We start from the raw sequence: 17,186 nt of genomic DNA on the forward strand, positions 1-17,186 counted from the left end.
TTGGTAGCAAGTTGTTCCCTCCTTAGATAGCTCAGGCAGGACCAGGTGAACATCTCCAGACTCTTCCCCACACATTCAGCCTCTGCCTCACCTCTCCCTGATGGGGTTAATTCACTATGTCCCTACTCTGTGGCCTTGCCAGCCCATTATCCTAACTCTGTCACAGTCCTCCTTACTTTGCCACCTCATAGGGCCTTCCTGATAGAGCAGGAGGCCAAAGTCCTCTGACCAAGTTTGCAGAGTAAATTTGAGGTGAAATGAAATTCCACCTCCTAAGTTGACAGAAGGCACAGTCAGAACATTAAATCGCCTTTAGCACATAGAATAATTCTTATATATTTTGAGAGGTCTGGAAACGTTTGCTTATAAGCAAGTGTTTCAGAAAGACCTCCTTATATTTTGATATAGTGATTATAAAATAAAAATATTTCTAGTCCATCTTCTGTCCAGGGAGAGGTGCTTTTAGCTTTTAGAAGCAAGAGGAGCCACCTGGTTCTTCTCTTGGTCACCTTTCCTCTCGCCCACCACCTATATCAGGTGAGTCAATGCCATAAACGATATTTACCTTTAAGATCAGAATAATTGATCTTTCCAAAGTGACCACCTCCTACTGCTAATTTACAGACCAAAGAAGGTATCTGAGATAAGTATTTATTCTATAAAACTTCTGAAGAATCTAGCTTAAACAGATATTTTTCCTTAAAATTATTTTTTGTAATACTTGCACAAAGTCAGAGCATAAAAGAACATAACATTTATTTGTCAAAAACTCATTGAACAATATATATCAACGAAGTTGATTTAAATGTGAAAAAAAACCCAGTCATAACATTAAAACCTAGTTTTTCTCACTTCCCTGTCCCCTAGCCACCCTACCCCTCCCCAGAGATTACTGGATTACTGCTGTGATATTTTTTGAAGAGGGTGGCATATTGACTTCTAGAGATGTTCCCTGCATGTATGCATTTATAATCTTTGTTGTTGTTGTTGTTGTTTGTTGTTTGTTTGTTTTTGTTTGAGATGAAGTCTCGCTCTTGTCCCCCAGGCTGGAGTGTGATGGCGCAATCTCAGCTCACTGCAACCTCCACCTCCCAGGTTCAAGCAATTCTCCTGCCTCAGCTTCCCAAGTAGCTGGGATTACAGATGCCTGCCACCACGCCCGGCTAATTTTTGTACTTTTAGTACTGATGGGGTTTCACCATGTTGGCCAGGATGGTCTAGAACTCCTCACCTCAGGTGATCCACCTGCCTTGGCCTCCCAAAGTGCTGGGATTACAGGCATGAGCCACCGTGCCCGGCCGCATTTATAATCTTTTTTAACAACCTGCACATGGCAGCATTTTGTACACTCAGTTCTTGCTTTTGTCTCCTACTACTGCATAATGGAGACGGTTCCATATCAGCACAGTCAGTGCTGCTTCATTCTTTTGATGGGCAACACAGTTCCCCCTGGCAAGGCTATAGCCTAATATCCCTACCAGTTCTTTTCGATAACTTTTAAGCTATTTAAAATCCTTTGTTATTACGAACAATGCTTATGTATAAGCATATCTATAGAATAAACTCCTGTGAGTAGAACTACTAGGTCAAATGGTATATAGACTTTATAAAATAGTTTAAATACACAAAAAAGTATAAAAAATAATGTAACTAACAACGTACCCAGCGTTATTACATCTCAACAAGGAAAATCACATTTCATTTAGGAAGCACTGAAGTGCGAGGTCACTGAAGTCATGAGTTATTGCTAATTTATTTGGAATAAGGGAGTTATCTAATTTTGCTTTGAAATCTGGAAGCCTGCACTCAAATGCTGCTAGGATTGTAAATGTATTCCATCTAGTGGGCTCAGCTGTGTCCAAAGTGGATTGGTTTTTCTAACCAATCACCTGCGTGTTCCTAAATTTAGTTCTTTGGTGTGTTTTACCCATATCATATCTCATTGATATGCAGGCCTGGCCTGGCAAAAGGCCCGAATTAGCTCAAAGGTGACTGCTAAGATCTAGCTCAAAGGTGACTGCTAAGATCATGTAGCCTATCCCAAGTATCCTGTCATACAAGTGACTTTACAGGGATTTGTTTTACTCCTTATTAGATGGAATGAGCTTTCAGTTTCATTCTTATCATTTAAGTGGATTGTGGTTTAATGTATTTGTAAAGGCATACCGTGTATCTATGCACATGTGTTGTTTCCATTATGCTTTATCTCAGGCCTCATACCTTCTGCAAGGATTTTCATAATGTTTTTCTGAGTGGGAAGCCAGGAGTTCTCTCTGTGCCTCAACCCCTGCTCCCACTGCATTCATTCTCTTTGGGGGTTGCACATAGGGTTAAGGATTTCTGGTTTTCCTTTGAACAATGATTGCTGTATTAAACACAGCTTGGTAACTTTCAGCCTATTATTTGTGTAAATGGCTCTCTAGTGCTTTTAGATTTACTTAATTGAAATTCTAGAATGATATGATTCCAGTGGGTTACATTAGTCTCACCCTTAACTTCTTCAGTCAGTTTTGTCTTCTAGCCTTTTTCTTTGCAAGAATTCTTATTGAAGACGACAACAGCTTAGCAGACTTCTCAACTCATAATTCATTACTTAAATAAAAGTTAAAATAATTAAAAGCGTTTGTTGTGGAGCATAGTGGAGTTAAACTCAGCTTGATATTCATGCAACATTGCACTGCCGCAAGAATGTAGCTAACATATCCTTAAAATGAAAAGGGAAAGGTTGCAGTTCCCAGAGATTTTCTACCCATCTTTTGAGCTGAAATCATTTCATAAGTTAACCACTGAGTTTGAATGTATCATCTAGTTATAGTTTAATAGGAGGGAACAAAGGATGCACATTATCTTTTCCCTTTATACCCAGGACATAGTAAGATTCACACAACACAACTCATTGCCCAGGCATGCAAGTATTCCCATGCATGAACAGACCTCTTGTGCCTCTACGTTTTTCCCTCCCTTAGTGACAGAAAATTCACTGGATTCCAGCAAGCGCTGAGCTCTGGCAGCCATTGGCCCCAGAGCTCTACCTCCTGCCTCTCACTAGGTAGAGGCTAGCTAGGGAGGTGGCCAATCCGGTGGTTTGTATCCAGGAGAACATGGCACAGTTAGCTATTTAAATCCAACCAGGATGATGTAAGCGAGCAGGCTGAAAGAGTTAGGCGAAAGGTGAAAGGAAAGGAGAAATCTTGTCAGGCTGCATTATTTACAGTGAGCTGGGCTGAGACTAACATGCCGGCCACCTGTACACTGAGCCAAACTCCTGGCACCTCCATGCTGCCTCCTCGCAGCCCTCGAGAAAGGAGGAATCACTGCAGAAAATTATCTGATGCTAAATTATGTGGGGAGAGGGAATGGTTTAATTTTTAATATGATTTTTTTAACTGGAAGAGCAGGTCTCTCTACTTAGATAAAAACACACAGACCTGCTCTGGTTTGCAAATTACTGGAGTGTCACAGCAAAGCTGGGCTCTCTGTCTCTCTTGCTGATAAGAGAATAGTGTTTACTCTTGCCTCTGTGGTCCCAATAATCCTGAGTGAAACTTTGTAAAATGAGTTCTTGTTTTGCAGGACGAGCAAATGTTCAGGCTCAGGAAATGATGCTAAAGACACTTTGAAAAATGTAAGATGGGCTTGACACAGCATTGGCACAGGATACGTGACAGGAAGCAGCGTGGGGAGCGGTGATAACAGTCCCTGCGGCAGGCAGAGAGCTGGTTTCACACTCCAGCCTGGGTTCCCGCAGCAGGAGCGGGCTCAGTGCACTGAGGCGAGAGCCTTGTTGCACTGCAGAATGAGGGAGGAAATCTGGCTGTGCTCCTAGGGGCCTGGGTTGGGGGAGGCCTGAAGAAGCAGGAGAGGGCCCTGAGAGCACCTTCTTACCAGTAAGGGCTTGACATTCACCTGCACACACACCGCACTTTTAAAAATCGTGTTGGCTTTGGTTGGTTTTGGCCCTGCTCACACTACTTTTCCAAAGCACCTCCTGTTGACGAAGCTGGCTTTGGGACAAGAGAGGATGCATTTGTCCTTAGGGTCTCTCAGGGACAGGCCATGCAACACCACATACACAGGTGCTCAGTAAGAATTAGATGGAGCGGACAATGCTGATTACTGTTAATGACGGGGTAAGTTAATAAAGACAAGATGCCTGTTTCCGGGCAAATCCGCCCCAGTGCGATGGAACCTGCAGCTGATCTGCTTAGGAGGGTGGCTTTTCTTCCAGATGGCCGTGGCCTTTGTGTCAGGGAAGGGCTTTTTTTCGATGCATGGTGCTCTCTGGTTGTGATGCAGATTAGAAATTCATTTTCATTTGCCACTCTTAAAAAAAATAAACATTCTGGGCGCATGAAAGGGAGCTTTTGAACCCCAAGAGTGTGCTGTGTGTTTGAGTGCATGCGGCGGGACCCTCTCCTAGATCATTAGCAAGTGCGTCTGGCTCTGCGGCTTTATTCGGGCTTCAGCCCTGGCGTCATTCCGACAGCTCTGTTCTTAAAGATGAACTCCGATGCACCCAGTAACTTGCTGTAGAGACCAGAGGGGAAAACTTGATGATATGGATTTACAACAATTATTTTACTAGGTTTGTGTTTCTCCTGCACTATATTCTTCTTTCAAAGAGTCAGAAGGGAGAGATTGATGCCTATTTGCCATTGTTTCTTTAAAGTTGTCATTGCTGGTGTAATTTTGATGAATACTGGAAAGCAGAACTATTCAAACTGTGTGAGTTCTGAAGGGGTCACCAAATTTAAATGATACAAAAGGACCAGCACAGGCAATGAAGTGACAGGGATAGCACGGAGGATAATTCCACAGTATTGCAAAACCAACAGATAGCATCTCATCTCTGTTGAGCACAGCCAGGCATAGGAAGATAGCAATCTTTATCTAGGTATAGAGATGATTCTTGCTTCCAGGTGCTTAAAATCAAGTGAGAGAAACAGACATGTATACAAAGAACTCTAAGACAAGGCACACATGTGACCAAAGTGAAGTGTAAACCCAACACTGCACGCATGCTGAAAAAGTATGACTTGTTCTGGTGGGTGAGGCCCCTCAGTTGAACTTGGATGAATGAGGAGGACCTCAACAGGCAGAATGGGGGACACCGTATCTGAAACTCTATATCCTTGAAAAAAGAATATGCAAAGTCTATATGAACAAATATAGCAAGATGTCTGAGATAGATTACATGATAAAGGAGTTTACCCAGCAATATGTGTAGAACTCCTACTTTTAGGGTTAAAATATACACAGTATATGAAGAGTAGTTAAGCTTTTAAGCTCTAAAGACAGGCTGGTTAAAATCCCAGCTCAGGACTTTCAGTGGATTGTGTTACTGCTGAAAAATATTTACTGTCTCTCCCTGGGGGAAGGTTATTCGTTCCTGTTCATTAATAGCAGGCTGGTCCTAGAACCTCCTTTGGCTAATGAAATGAGAGCAGAAGTGATATATGCCCCTTCTAAGTAGACGGTTTAGGAGCCACTGTTTGCTTCTGCTGTTTTATGATGAACAGCTAAGTCCCAGACAGAGGGTGCTCCTTCAGCTTCAGCCTGGGTCCTGGAACAAAGACAGCATGGAGCAGAGCCACAGCTGACTCCTGGTCGACATGATTCATTAGCATAAGCAAGAAATAAACCTTTGTTATTGTCAGCCACTGAGATTTTGAAGATTCTTGTTGGCTGGTCACGGTGGCTCATGCCTGTAAACCCAGCCCTTTGGGAGTCTGAGGCGGGCCGATCACGAGGTCAGGAATTTGAGACCAGCCTGGCCAACATGGTGAAACCCTGTCTCTCCTTAAAAAATACAAAAATTAGCTGGGTGTGGTGGCATACGCCTGTAATCCCAGCTACTCGGGAGGCTGAGGCAGGAGAATCGCTTGAACTGGGGGGGCAGAGGTTGCAGTGAGCCGAGATCATGCCACTGCACTATCTCAAAAAAAAGAAAAAAGAAAAAAAGAAAATGCTTGTTACCAGAACATAACTCAGCCTAACTTGACTGGCAGTCACTTTACCACCTATGGGATCTTATTTGACCTCATTAAACCTCAGTTTCCTTGTCCATAAAATAGGGATAACAAAATACCTACCTCGGAGGATCACTGTGATGTTAAAATGAGTTAATGTTAAAGTGAACAGCATAGAGGTTTGTAATCCATACTAAGAATTCAGTAAGTATTAGCTACCTTTAAATACGCATAGAAAAATGTTTGGAGGGATATATGCTGTCTTAGTCCATTTGTGTTGCTATAAAGGAACACCTGAGGCTGGGTAATTTACAAAGAAAAGAGATTTATTTGGCTCATGTTTCTGCAGGCTGCACAAGAAGCATAGCACCAGCAACTGCTCCTGCTGAGGCCATAGGAAGCTTCCACTCATGGCGGAAGGGAAAGGGGAACAGGCATCACATGCTAGGAGAAGAAAGAAGGAAGAAAGATAGGGGAGGGGTGCCATGCTCTTTTAAATAACCAGCTTCCATGTGGACTAATTGAGCAAGAACTCACTCCTAACCAGAGAGAGGGCACCACGCCATTCATAAGGGATCTGCCTCTAGGACCCAAACACCTGCTAGGCCCCACTTCCAACACTGGGGATCACATTTCAACATTGAGATCTGGAGGGGACAGATACCCAAACTGTATCGTATACCAACCTGTTAACAGCAGTGCCCTCTTGAATGTGAGATTACAGGTGACTTTCATTTTCTATTTTAGTTCTGCAATCAAATTGTTTATAAGAGGCATATATTATTTTAATCATCATAAAAAGTAGGTAGTTGCGCTTTGGAAAAATGAACAAAAGCACCCTGTACATTTCTCTATCACAATGCCTACTGCACCAAACTCAGCTCTTTGAAAGAGGGAGCTGTGTGCATTGCCCTGTGCTGCTAGTGGCTGGGTGGCAGAGATTATATACTCAGTAGATGTTTACACAAGTGTAATTGATCAGCTTCTCATCTGGATTACTGGGTGAATGGCAGGTAATGACCTGCTCTGAGAAGAGAAACACAGAAAGAGTACTACATGAGGTACGAACTCAGAATGTCCACATTCTGAGTTTCTCATAGAAACAATAATCAGGCAGCTAGAAATAGGAATTTGAATATCAGAGATATAAAGGTGGGGTTTATCAAATAGAGGCGATTACAGGTTGAGCATCCCAAATCCGAAATCTAAAATGCTCCAAGATCTGAAATTTTCTGAGCACTGACATGATGCACAAAGAAAATGCTCATTGGACCTTTTTGGGGTTCGGGTTTTCAGATTTGGGATGCTCAATCAGCAAGTATAATGCAAATATTCCAAAATCCAAAACACTTCCAGTTGCAAGCATTTGGGATAAGGGATACTCAGCCTGTAGTCGAATCTGTGGATGTAGAGTGGGAGCATGAGCTCTCTGCTTTGCTCTAGCCCCATCACCCTAATTGTCCTCTCAAGACCTAGTCCAAGGAATTTTTAACAACAATATTCAGCCTATCATTTTTATTGAGCACCTACCACATGCCAGGCACTGATGCTACAGAGGTGAACTATAAAATCAAATGTCTCTGCCCTCAACCAGTTTCTGTTTTACAGTGGGGGCAGAAAATAACCAACAACTAAATGAGTAAGATATAGAGTGTATTCTGTAGTGATAGAGAGAATGATAAAACAGGGAAGAGGGAAAGGGAATGCTGGGTGGGGAGTGTTGCCATTTTCAACAGGGTAAGTCAAGGTAGGCCTTGCTGAAGACATGACATTGGAGCATAAAGCTTTAAAAAAGCACAAGATATCTGTGAATCCTGAGAGAATGATCCAGATAGAGCAGAAAGGACAGAGGCCTTGAGGTGGAAACATGCCCGTGCTCAGAGGAATAGCAAGGAGGTCGGTGTGGCTGGAGCAGAATGAGTAAAGGGGTCAGTGGTAAAAGAGTTCAGAGAAATAGTGAGGGGTGGGAGTGGGGATGGAGCCGTGGATAGATCATGGAAGACCTTATCTGCAGGCTACTGAAGGCACTTTGACTTTTATTCTAAGCAATATGGAGGGGAAGCTAATGAAGTTTCATTAGAGGAATAATCTGACTTATGTTCTAAACTGACCAGGCTGGTGAATATATTGAGAACACACTGATGGAGGGGAAGGGTAGAAGCTGGGAGAACAGAAAGGAAGTTATTGCAGTCATAGGTAATGGGTAGCTTGGGCTAAAGTGGAGGTGATGAGAAGAGGTTGGATCCTGGATACATGTTGCAAGCGCAGCCAGTGTAATCTGCTCATGGATTTAATGTGGCACATGAAAGGAAGAGAGGAATCAAGGATAAGCGCACGGTTTTTGGCAGTAGCAATTGGGAAGATGGGGTTGCTGAAATGGGAAGACTTCAAGAGGTGCAGTATTGACGGGAAGTTAGGAGTTCAGTTTTAGACACGCTCATTTTGAGATGCCCTTCGACATCCAAGTGGAGAAGTAGGTGGATGGACACGTGAGCCTTCAGCCCAGGGGAGGGATCTGTGCTGGCTCAGGACATTTGAGGTTCTTGGTGTATAGGCAGTATTTACGCTGTGAGAAGGGTGAGATCCCTTAGGGAGTAAGCGCAGGGAGAAAAGGATTCTGGGGACTAAGCTCTGGGTCCCCCCACATTTAGAGCAGGAGAGAAGAAGCAACCAGCCAAGAAGACTGAGTGAGTAGTCAGTGAGGGCAGAGGAGAATCAGAGGTGAGTAGTGTCCCAGAGATACGTGAAGAAAATGTTTGAGGGAGGTGGGCATGCTACTGCCAGGCCAGCTGAGATGGGGACTCAGCATTGTCCATTGGGTTAAGCCAGATGGAGGTCCCTGGTGACCCAGCAAGAGCAAGGGCATGGGTGGAGCATGGGTGGAGGGGAGTGAGTGGAGAAGCCTGGCAGAAGAAGATTTGAAAGAGAATTCGAAGAGAGGAATCAGAGAGCAGAAAGTTTAAACAACTCTTTGGAGGAATTTTGCTGCAAAGGAGAGTAGGGAAATGGAGTGGTAGCGAGAGGGAAAGATAGATATGAGCCCAAGAAAGTATTTTCTGTCTTCTTTTTTTTTTTTTTTTTTCTTAAGATGGGAGAAATCACAGTGGTCGGTATACTCATGGAAAGACTCCATTAGACAGGGACAAATTGCTGATGCAGAAGAAATAAAGAGGACGTTTTGTGCTATGGACTTGGATAGGTGAAAGGAGGCAGGATCTATTGCACAGATGGAGAGACTGGACTTAGGCGAGGTTCCAGCTCACAGTTCAGAGAAACAGAAGGCGGAGGCAGGGTGGCTGGACACAGGTACAGGTAAGTTGGCAGATGCAGTGGTGGCAGTGTGGGGGTGGCAAGGGTGCATGTTCTCTATTGATTGCTCCTTTTTTCTCTGGGAAATGGCAAGCAAAGTCAGCAGCTTAACGACAAGATAAGTAAAGGGGTGTTGGAGATTTGAGAATGGAGGCAAAGGTATAATCTGGTGACCTAGGAGGGAGACAGTCCTGGGTGGTCTAGGGAGTATCAGGCCAGCCCTTAAGGACCCCCAAGTTCAGTGGCCCCAAAGTGAAGTGAAATGGTCATCAGGGGTATGCATTAATTTCCACTGTGGATATGCAGTTACAGCATGGGTAGACAGGTGGATTTAACTAACTCAGAAGCTGAGGAAATAACCTGAAAGAGAGAGAAAGGAATGGGATCAAGAGCAGATGCGGATGGGCTAGGGAGTTGGAAAGGAACTGGGGAAGCATCTATTAGTTTGAGAAAGGAGGAAAATAGGACTGTGTTAGTTATCTACTGCTATGTAACAAAATCTTTACAAACTTGGCAACTTGAAACACACATTAATTGTCTGATAGTTTCTGTGAGTCAGGAACCTGGGAACAACTTAGCTCAGTTCTGTTTCAGAGTCTCTCAGAAGGCTGCAATCAAGGTGTCAGCCAGGGCTGGGGTCTCATCTGAGGCTTGACTAGGGAAGGATTCCCTTCCAAGCTTACGTGGTTGTTGGCAGGTTGCAATTTCTTGTGGACTCTCAAAGGGCCTTAATTCCCTGCTGCTGTTAGCTGAGGGCTGCTCTCAGTTCTTGCCATGTGGGCCTCTCCATATGGTGTTACTTCAACAAAGCTAGCAAGGGGGAAAGTCGATGGAGACAGTCTGCTAGCCAGATGGAAGCTACAGTCTTATGTAATGTCATCACAGGAGCGACATCACCTTGCCCTATTCTGTTGCTGGAGACAGTCACAGGTGCCCTCATACTCCAAGAGGAGGAGATCCACAAGGGTGCAAACACCAGGAGGCAGGGATCATCGGGAGCCATCTTGGAGTCTGCCTGCCACAGGGAGAAATGCACAACATGGCAGATTTTGCATAGGGAGAAGGGAAACTGAGGGAGCTGAAACACAGCAGACAGCCTGTCTCCTAATGAAAAGGGGGACGGACTTACCCCTTGAGAAAGAAAGGGCCGTGATGGGGGATGTATGGCGGGTGTAGGGAAAAAAAAAGTTTGCAATGAGGAGAGGGAGCTCAGGGGGTAAGTAGGAGATTTCTAAGCAACAAGGAGGGCCAACAAAATTCTTATAGAAAGCATGGATTTGCTGCAGAGCCAGCGGACAGTTAAGTGATTTGCTCCAACAATAGATGGCACTCTGTTTTCAGCCAGAGAACAAATGGATGGAGGGATTGGCCCAAGGCTGGGTGTGTTAAAAGGTCAGGGTCAGGTCAGGTGTGGTGGCTCACGCCTGTCATCCCAGCACTTTGGGAGGCTGAGGCAAGAAGATTGCTGAAGGCCAGGAGTTCAAAGCTGTAGTGAGCTAGGATCACACCACTGCACAGCACTGGACCACAGAGGGAAACCCTCTCTGTGAAACAATGAAAAAAAAAGAAGATTAAACAGAAGGTCAAGGTCAAGAGACTCTACGGTGCTGGTTTAAAAAAAACAACAACAACAAAAAACAAGTGACTCAGAGTCATTTTTCTACTTCCCACTTCCTCATTTCTACTTCACCAGTGATTCTAAACTAAGTGTGAGCCCCAGGCTCGCCTGGCTCTGTGAAGGTAGCAATCCGTCATGATGCAGACAGGCTCTGGCAGGAATTCCAGACGACCCCACTGGGGACCTTGCAGAACAGAAGCTGTTTCCGTGGAGCGAGGATCCCCGCTGGAGACCTCAGTGTCTCTCCCTGTCTCCAGGCACTTCCTGGCATTTCCACTGGCTCTCACCAATCCTCTCCCTAGGACCAGATCTTCCTTATCTGCACCTCCATTACCCTCCTCCTCTGCCTCAGACACAGTGTTTGTCAAGCTCATCCTGGTGTTTAGCTCCTTTCCAGAAAGAGCTTCGAGTGAGTTATTGATGCAGTCAATACACTGACCTCGAGTTCACAGCTGGTCCAGGAGGTTAAAATGCTGAAGTAAGTAGAACACACTGTGATGAGTTTGTTAAGAAATTTGATTCTCAGTTTCCAGGATAAACTGTTTTCTTTACCATGTCACCACTTCAGTCTTGTTATTGTGCTGTTGAATAGGGCAGGACCAACAAATGACAAGAATCCAATGGCCTTTGAAGGTCATCCTGTGCAGCCTCCTGCCTTCGAGCAAGGATGGTACCTGAAATAATAATCCCTGTGGGAAGAGTTCAGAAGGAAGACATAAGGCCTTAGCTGCACGGAATTATGATGACTGAGAAGTATTTTGTTTAAAGCTTAGAGTCAATGCAAATGTTTTCTTGTTTTAGAAAATTCTTAGAGAAAGGATAATTATTTCCCACACGAATTGAGCTATGTCGTGTCTCACTCATCTCAGACCCAGCCCATTGTGAGTCCATGATACTTGTTGGATAAACATTTGTTGAACTGAAATGAGTGGATCCAAGGGTGAGACATTAGCAAATATGAGTCATCCCTGAATGATATGAAGTGAAAATTAGAAGAAATTCAGGTGCTTCTAATAGGACACCGAATATGAACACTTGGAGACTCACTCCTGTGCGGACTCCTTTAGTCTTCCTGCATAATACACTTTTTAAAAACACAAGGTCCAGAACTATTTTTAAAAGAAAGCTTTGGGTCGAAATGTTTTCAATGCACAGACATCTAGAGGAGAAAATAGCAATCACCCACATTCCCACCATGCGGAATTAAGTACTATTAACATTTTGGAATATTTGCTTCCAACCTTTTTAGTCAGTACTCTATTTTTAAAACCTTTACTAGTGCAATTATGTGCTGAAAAATATGAGTGTGTCTGTGCATGTGCATATGTGTGTATACTGTGAACTCACACGTCTCTGCTCACACATCTGTGACCTCTTACTTGCTCTTCCCCAGGGTTTCTGCACTGGTAGGTGCTATATTGCACACTGCTATGGCAATAGTGGAATAATGAAGCCATGATTTTACATATCAGTGTACAGATGCATAATCCGAATTATACATTTTTAAAGTATAAAAGCTATAAGGAATGCACACACACAGTAAAAAAAAAAAAAAAAAATTCTAACCCGACTCCCTGGCCTTCAGTCTTTCAATTTTTCTCTCCAGGGGCAACCAGCATTGCCAGTTCCTTGCAAATGTTTCCAGAAATATCATTTGCATATACAAACATGTATTCTCTATTTTCCTACACAGATGGTAGCATACGATGTATACTGTTTTGTACCTTAGCATAGGGTTTTGGAAATTTTGCAAATGCTTCTTAACAGTAAGCTTTCTGAATGTGCAAATTAGCAATCAAGGCCTTCCTTTTTTCCTTAGTCTCAGACAATGAACTCGGTGGTCAAAAAAATGTCCTCCACTTGCCGGACAGGTGCCTTCAAATCACAAATTCCCACATCATGGTTAGATGGTGTATTCTTGCCCACTCCTGTTGAACTTACTTATTTAAACATCCACAAGAAAATCCTGTATATTTTTGGTAGCTAAAGCAAAATCCTGCAGAACACAACAAAACCAAACAGAGGGAAATTTGGGGCTCAGCTTAAAATACAGCTGGGCAAGCCTACACTTAGTTGCTGGAATAACAACCAGCTGGGAGGACTAAATTTAGCTTGGAGCCTTAAACACGGTCAGCCCTAATGCCCACAACCCCCACACAGAGAACTTGGGCCCCGTCTCCCAAGTTGGGAGACAAGAAGAAACAACAATGTTGGCCTAAAAGGCTGACTTTGCAAAAACCACCTAGTCAATCTGCTGTGATTTAATAGGCTGTGAAAGGTTTGATTTACAGCCAGTCAATAGGCAAGCAGCATGATTTGTTGTTAGGGGTATAGAGAGCACAAGGACTAGGATGATGCCAGACAGTGAAAGCGGTTAATTAAAATTGTAATATTATTTTAAAACAATTTTTAAAAAAGAATAGAACAAATTGGAACTAGAAGTGGGTCCCACTCTCAGGGCTGGCTTGCAGGGAAATGAAAGGCAAGTAGGACCGGTCTCCCACATGGAGCCTTCATGGGACCCCCTTACCCATGCACCACCCCCTTCTCCAGGGGAGGGCTGCAAAGGACAGAGACCCCCAAACACAGGCTCATGTCTTGATATTACGACTTGGTTAGCCTCAGTTTCCTGGTTTGGTCAAGTAAGGTGGTTGGACTAGATGCGCTCTGAGCCCCAACCCTCCAGGTCTGCAGTTTTCATTTTCTTGTGTCTCCTACAACTGCCTGGAGCCCCTTGGTTCTTAGAGGCTCCTCCTACAACCTGGGGGTGCTTTACACCCCACCCGTAGCCCTCTCCAAACCCAAGTGGTGGTCTTGGTGCCTCAGGGTAAGACCACACGTTGACAGTATGTTAATAACTTGGTAAGGGAGGAACACGAGGGAGCTGGGAGTGTCTGGCATCTCCCCTGAGCCTGAAGATGGCACCGTGGAAAGCCTGACAACCCACACAGCATCACAGGCATCATCTGGGCTCCGTCAGAGAGAGCTGGGACGTAGTTTACTGAAAATAAACAGGACGAGGATGCCCCATTTAGCCCAGGTGGTACCCGGGGAATAGCGGGACTTCTGACTGACCATGCTCTCGTGTGTGAAGAAAATGTCTACTGGGGTTCTCATGAGTCCCCCACCCACTGGGTAGCAACAGAAATAAACTAGACTGAGTCCAAGCAGCTCCAGACTTGGATGCCATGATTTAAATACTGTGCCTGTAGGGTGACTTTGGTTTCCACGGTTGAATTGTTGTCTTCCAGATTCTTGTCCTGCCCCTGCTCCTTTCTTAGAAGGTATTTGTGTGGGGTGTGATGAGCAGGCTTTCAGGATGTCATGGCAGGCCTGTGTGTGAGAACACTCTTGGTGACCCCCATGCTGTGTGTGGGCTGGTTTGGTGTGCTACTAGTCTCAGCTGTCTGCAAACTCTTGCTGTGGTCTTTCTCAGCCCACTGGCCCTCCCTGTGGATACGGCCTCCCCTTGCTTCACTCTGTCATCACAGACATTTCTGAGTCCCTGTCACACTGTCCTTCTGGGTCCTGGCCCAGGCTGCCACCCACAGTGTGGGCTGTAGGGTTATTTTGCTCCCAGCCACATTAGGGCCCTGGCAAATCTCCAGGCTTATGGGAGAAAGTGTTCAAGAGTACACACTAGACCCCTCTCTGCCCTCCTAGCAATGCAAGGCTGCCTATCTTGACCTTCACAGCAGTCCCCACCAAGATCCCAGATGGGAAACGGGGCACAGCCCTGCCACTCTCGATGTTTCCTTCAACCTGATCTAAATGTCTCCTCCTTCAGGCCTAGACCAGAGAGTGGTGAGCAGGCCCCAGAGCTGACTGACAGAGCACCTTTCACTGCCCAGCGCTATTTAGGGCCCGAGGGATGGGACTGAAAACAAAAATTTCCATTCCTGTCTACCTGCAATTTCCCTCCCTTCCTTCCTGTCTTCCTGCCTTCCTGCCTTCCTTCCTTCCTTTTCTGACATAGGGTCTCTCTCTGTTGCCCAGGCTGGAGTGCAGTGGCATGATCATGGCTCACTGCAGCCTCAACCTCCCGGGCTCAAGTGATCCTCCCACCTCAGCCTCCTGAATAGTTGGTACTATGGGCATGCACCACCACACCTGGCTGATTTTAAACATTTTTGTAGAGACAAGGTCTCACTATGTTGCCCAGGCTGGTCTCAAACTCCTGAGCTCAAGCGATCCTCCTACCCTGGCCTCCCAAAGTGCTGGGGTTACAGTCTTGAACTGTGCTTGGCCATGCAATTTCTGTGCTCGGCCATGCAATTTCCATCTTGTAAAAATTTCCATGATCGAATACTTCACCACACAGAGCCCTTAATATGTTACACAAGAACTAATTTTTTAGAAAACCTTTTTTTTTTTTTAAATTGAAGGCCCAACTTTCAAGGTTGCTGTTTTGCTTCAAATCTTATTTTAGATACCAGAAGCTGAATATTAACTTTTTTTCTGTTTGCATTATTTCTGAAATAATCTTAATCCTCTGCTCCAGTAAGACCAGGGAGAAGGTCATGAGCTCATAAAAAGCAAACAAAAAGTAATGCCTGGTAATAATTTTCAAAATAATATTCTGCATTAAATTTTTGTGTACTTATTTAATCAATGTCTCCCTCATTGAAAAGCATATTACCTGAGGTGGGGATGGAGGGACAACACTTTAATAAATTGGTCTCATAAATTGGGGCCCTAAGGAACATAGGACAGCAAAGTGTTGACAAGGGAAAATTCCAGGGCAGAGGCGTGACGGGGAGAGGGCGCAGGTCTAGCAGCTGACAAGACACTTAGATTTATCCATCCAGGAGTCCAAAACTCGCATAGGGTCTGAGTCTATCAATATGAGGGTTTAAGTAGAACACTAGTTAATTTGCCATGTATGGTCTCCTGAAACAGTGCTTCCCAGCTCCTAGCTGCATCAGAATCACCTGGAAGGCTTGCTGAAACCGACCAGGCCTGACTCCCTCAGTCTCTGATTCAGTAAGTCTCGGGTGAGACCTGAGGATCCGCATCTGTTACAAACTCCCAGGTGCCCATGATGATTGATGTTGGCCTTTCTACCACTGTTTGAGTGGCACTGTCTCCAAGAAAATGGCAAGGGGACCAAGATAGAGACTACAAATGACCGCTAGGATCAGCGGCAAACTGTATGACTTGCTTTAAGATTTTGTTCTGACAATTCTAGGCAGTCGTTCGATTCAAACACATTGTAAAGAAAAATAAGACCAGATCTAGGAGGTGATTTCCACACCTCTAGAAAGAAGGAAAATCATCATGCTAGAGCGTCTGAGTAAAGCTCCAGGTCAAGGATTTTCTTTTTATTTTATTTTAATTAATTAATTAATTAAGTTAGAGACAGGGTCTCACTCTGTTGCCCAGGCTGAGGTGCAGTGGCACGATCTCAGCTCACTGCAACCTCCACTTCCTAGGTTCAAGTGATCCTCCTTCCTCAGCCTCCCAAGTCACTGGGACCACAGGTGTGAGCCACCACACCCAGCTAGAGAGGATTTTCTTCTTACAGCCTTTATTAATCTGAGCTGCCCTTGGATGGGAGGAAAGGCAGGGCAGAAAGCCCCTTTCTTCATCCTGACTAATCTCCAGTGAACTAAGGGGCACTTTTGGAAATACTTGCAGAGTGCCCGTGCTGTGGATAGGTCTGTGGCTGTGTGGCTGCCTCCCAGGCCCTGGGTGAGCGGGGGAGCCCCTGGAGGCCGTGCACACTGTGCTCAGGAGTGCAGGCTCCACACCCAGGCCACCCTTCAACCCCAGCTTTGGACTTGCCAATGCTGTGGCTTCAAGTGTGGGCCTTAACTGCTGCCCAATGAGAGAATAATATGCCCCTCATGGGGACAAATGCAGCGAGAGTCAATGGGACGTTTTCTATAAAGCAGTAGCTCCTGTTTTGAGGCAGGGAAGCTAGTGCATAGAGGAAAATGTTATTTCTGGCTAGCAAAGCAGGGTCTGTGGGATTGCATCCTAGCAATCCTCATCTTGACCTAGACCCTGCCCCTATGCAGCTCCCTGCACTGAGGTGTGCCAAGGTTTTGCTTTTTCTGAGTCTATTAATGTTTCCATGGTTGAAATACCACTCTCTGATTAGCTCAATAAGTCATTTTAAAAACAGCAATTTTTTTTTATTATACTTTAAGTTTTAGGGTACATGTGCACAACGTGCAGGTTTGTTACATATGTATACATGTACCATGTTGGTGTGCTGCACCCATTAACTCGTCATTTAGCATTAGGAATATCTCCTAATACTATCCCTCCCCCCTCCCCCCACCCCA

At 44.8% G+C, this 17,186-nt stretch overlaps 1 long non-coding RNA gene across 2 annotated transcripts in view; it reads left to right on the forward strand.

Annotated features, from left to right (window-relative positions):
* Nucleotides 1-17,186, forward strand: part of LOC117980665 (uncharacterized) — an 87,753-nt gene that overhangs the window by 44,096 nt on the left and 26,471 nt on the right. Inside the window, exon 1 of one of the 2 annotated variants that reach the window (XR_004672106.3) lies at nt 3,810-4,130. The exons of the other annotated variant lie outside the window; for it this stretch is intronic. This is a non-coding gene — a long non-coding RNA (uncharacterized LOC117980665). Of the gene's footprint in view, nt 1-3,809; nt 4,131-17,186 lie in introns of those variants that run through there. 2 annotated transcript variants of the gene reach the window in all.

The sequence above is a fragment of the Pan paniscus genome, chromosome 5 (assembly GCF_029289425.2).
Source record: "Pan paniscus chromosome 5, NHGRI_mPanPan1-v2.0_pri, whole genome shotgun sequence".
Classification (NCBI taxonomy): domain Eukaryota; kingdom Metazoa; phylum Chordata; class Mammalia; order Primates; family Hominidae; genus Pan; species Pan paniscus.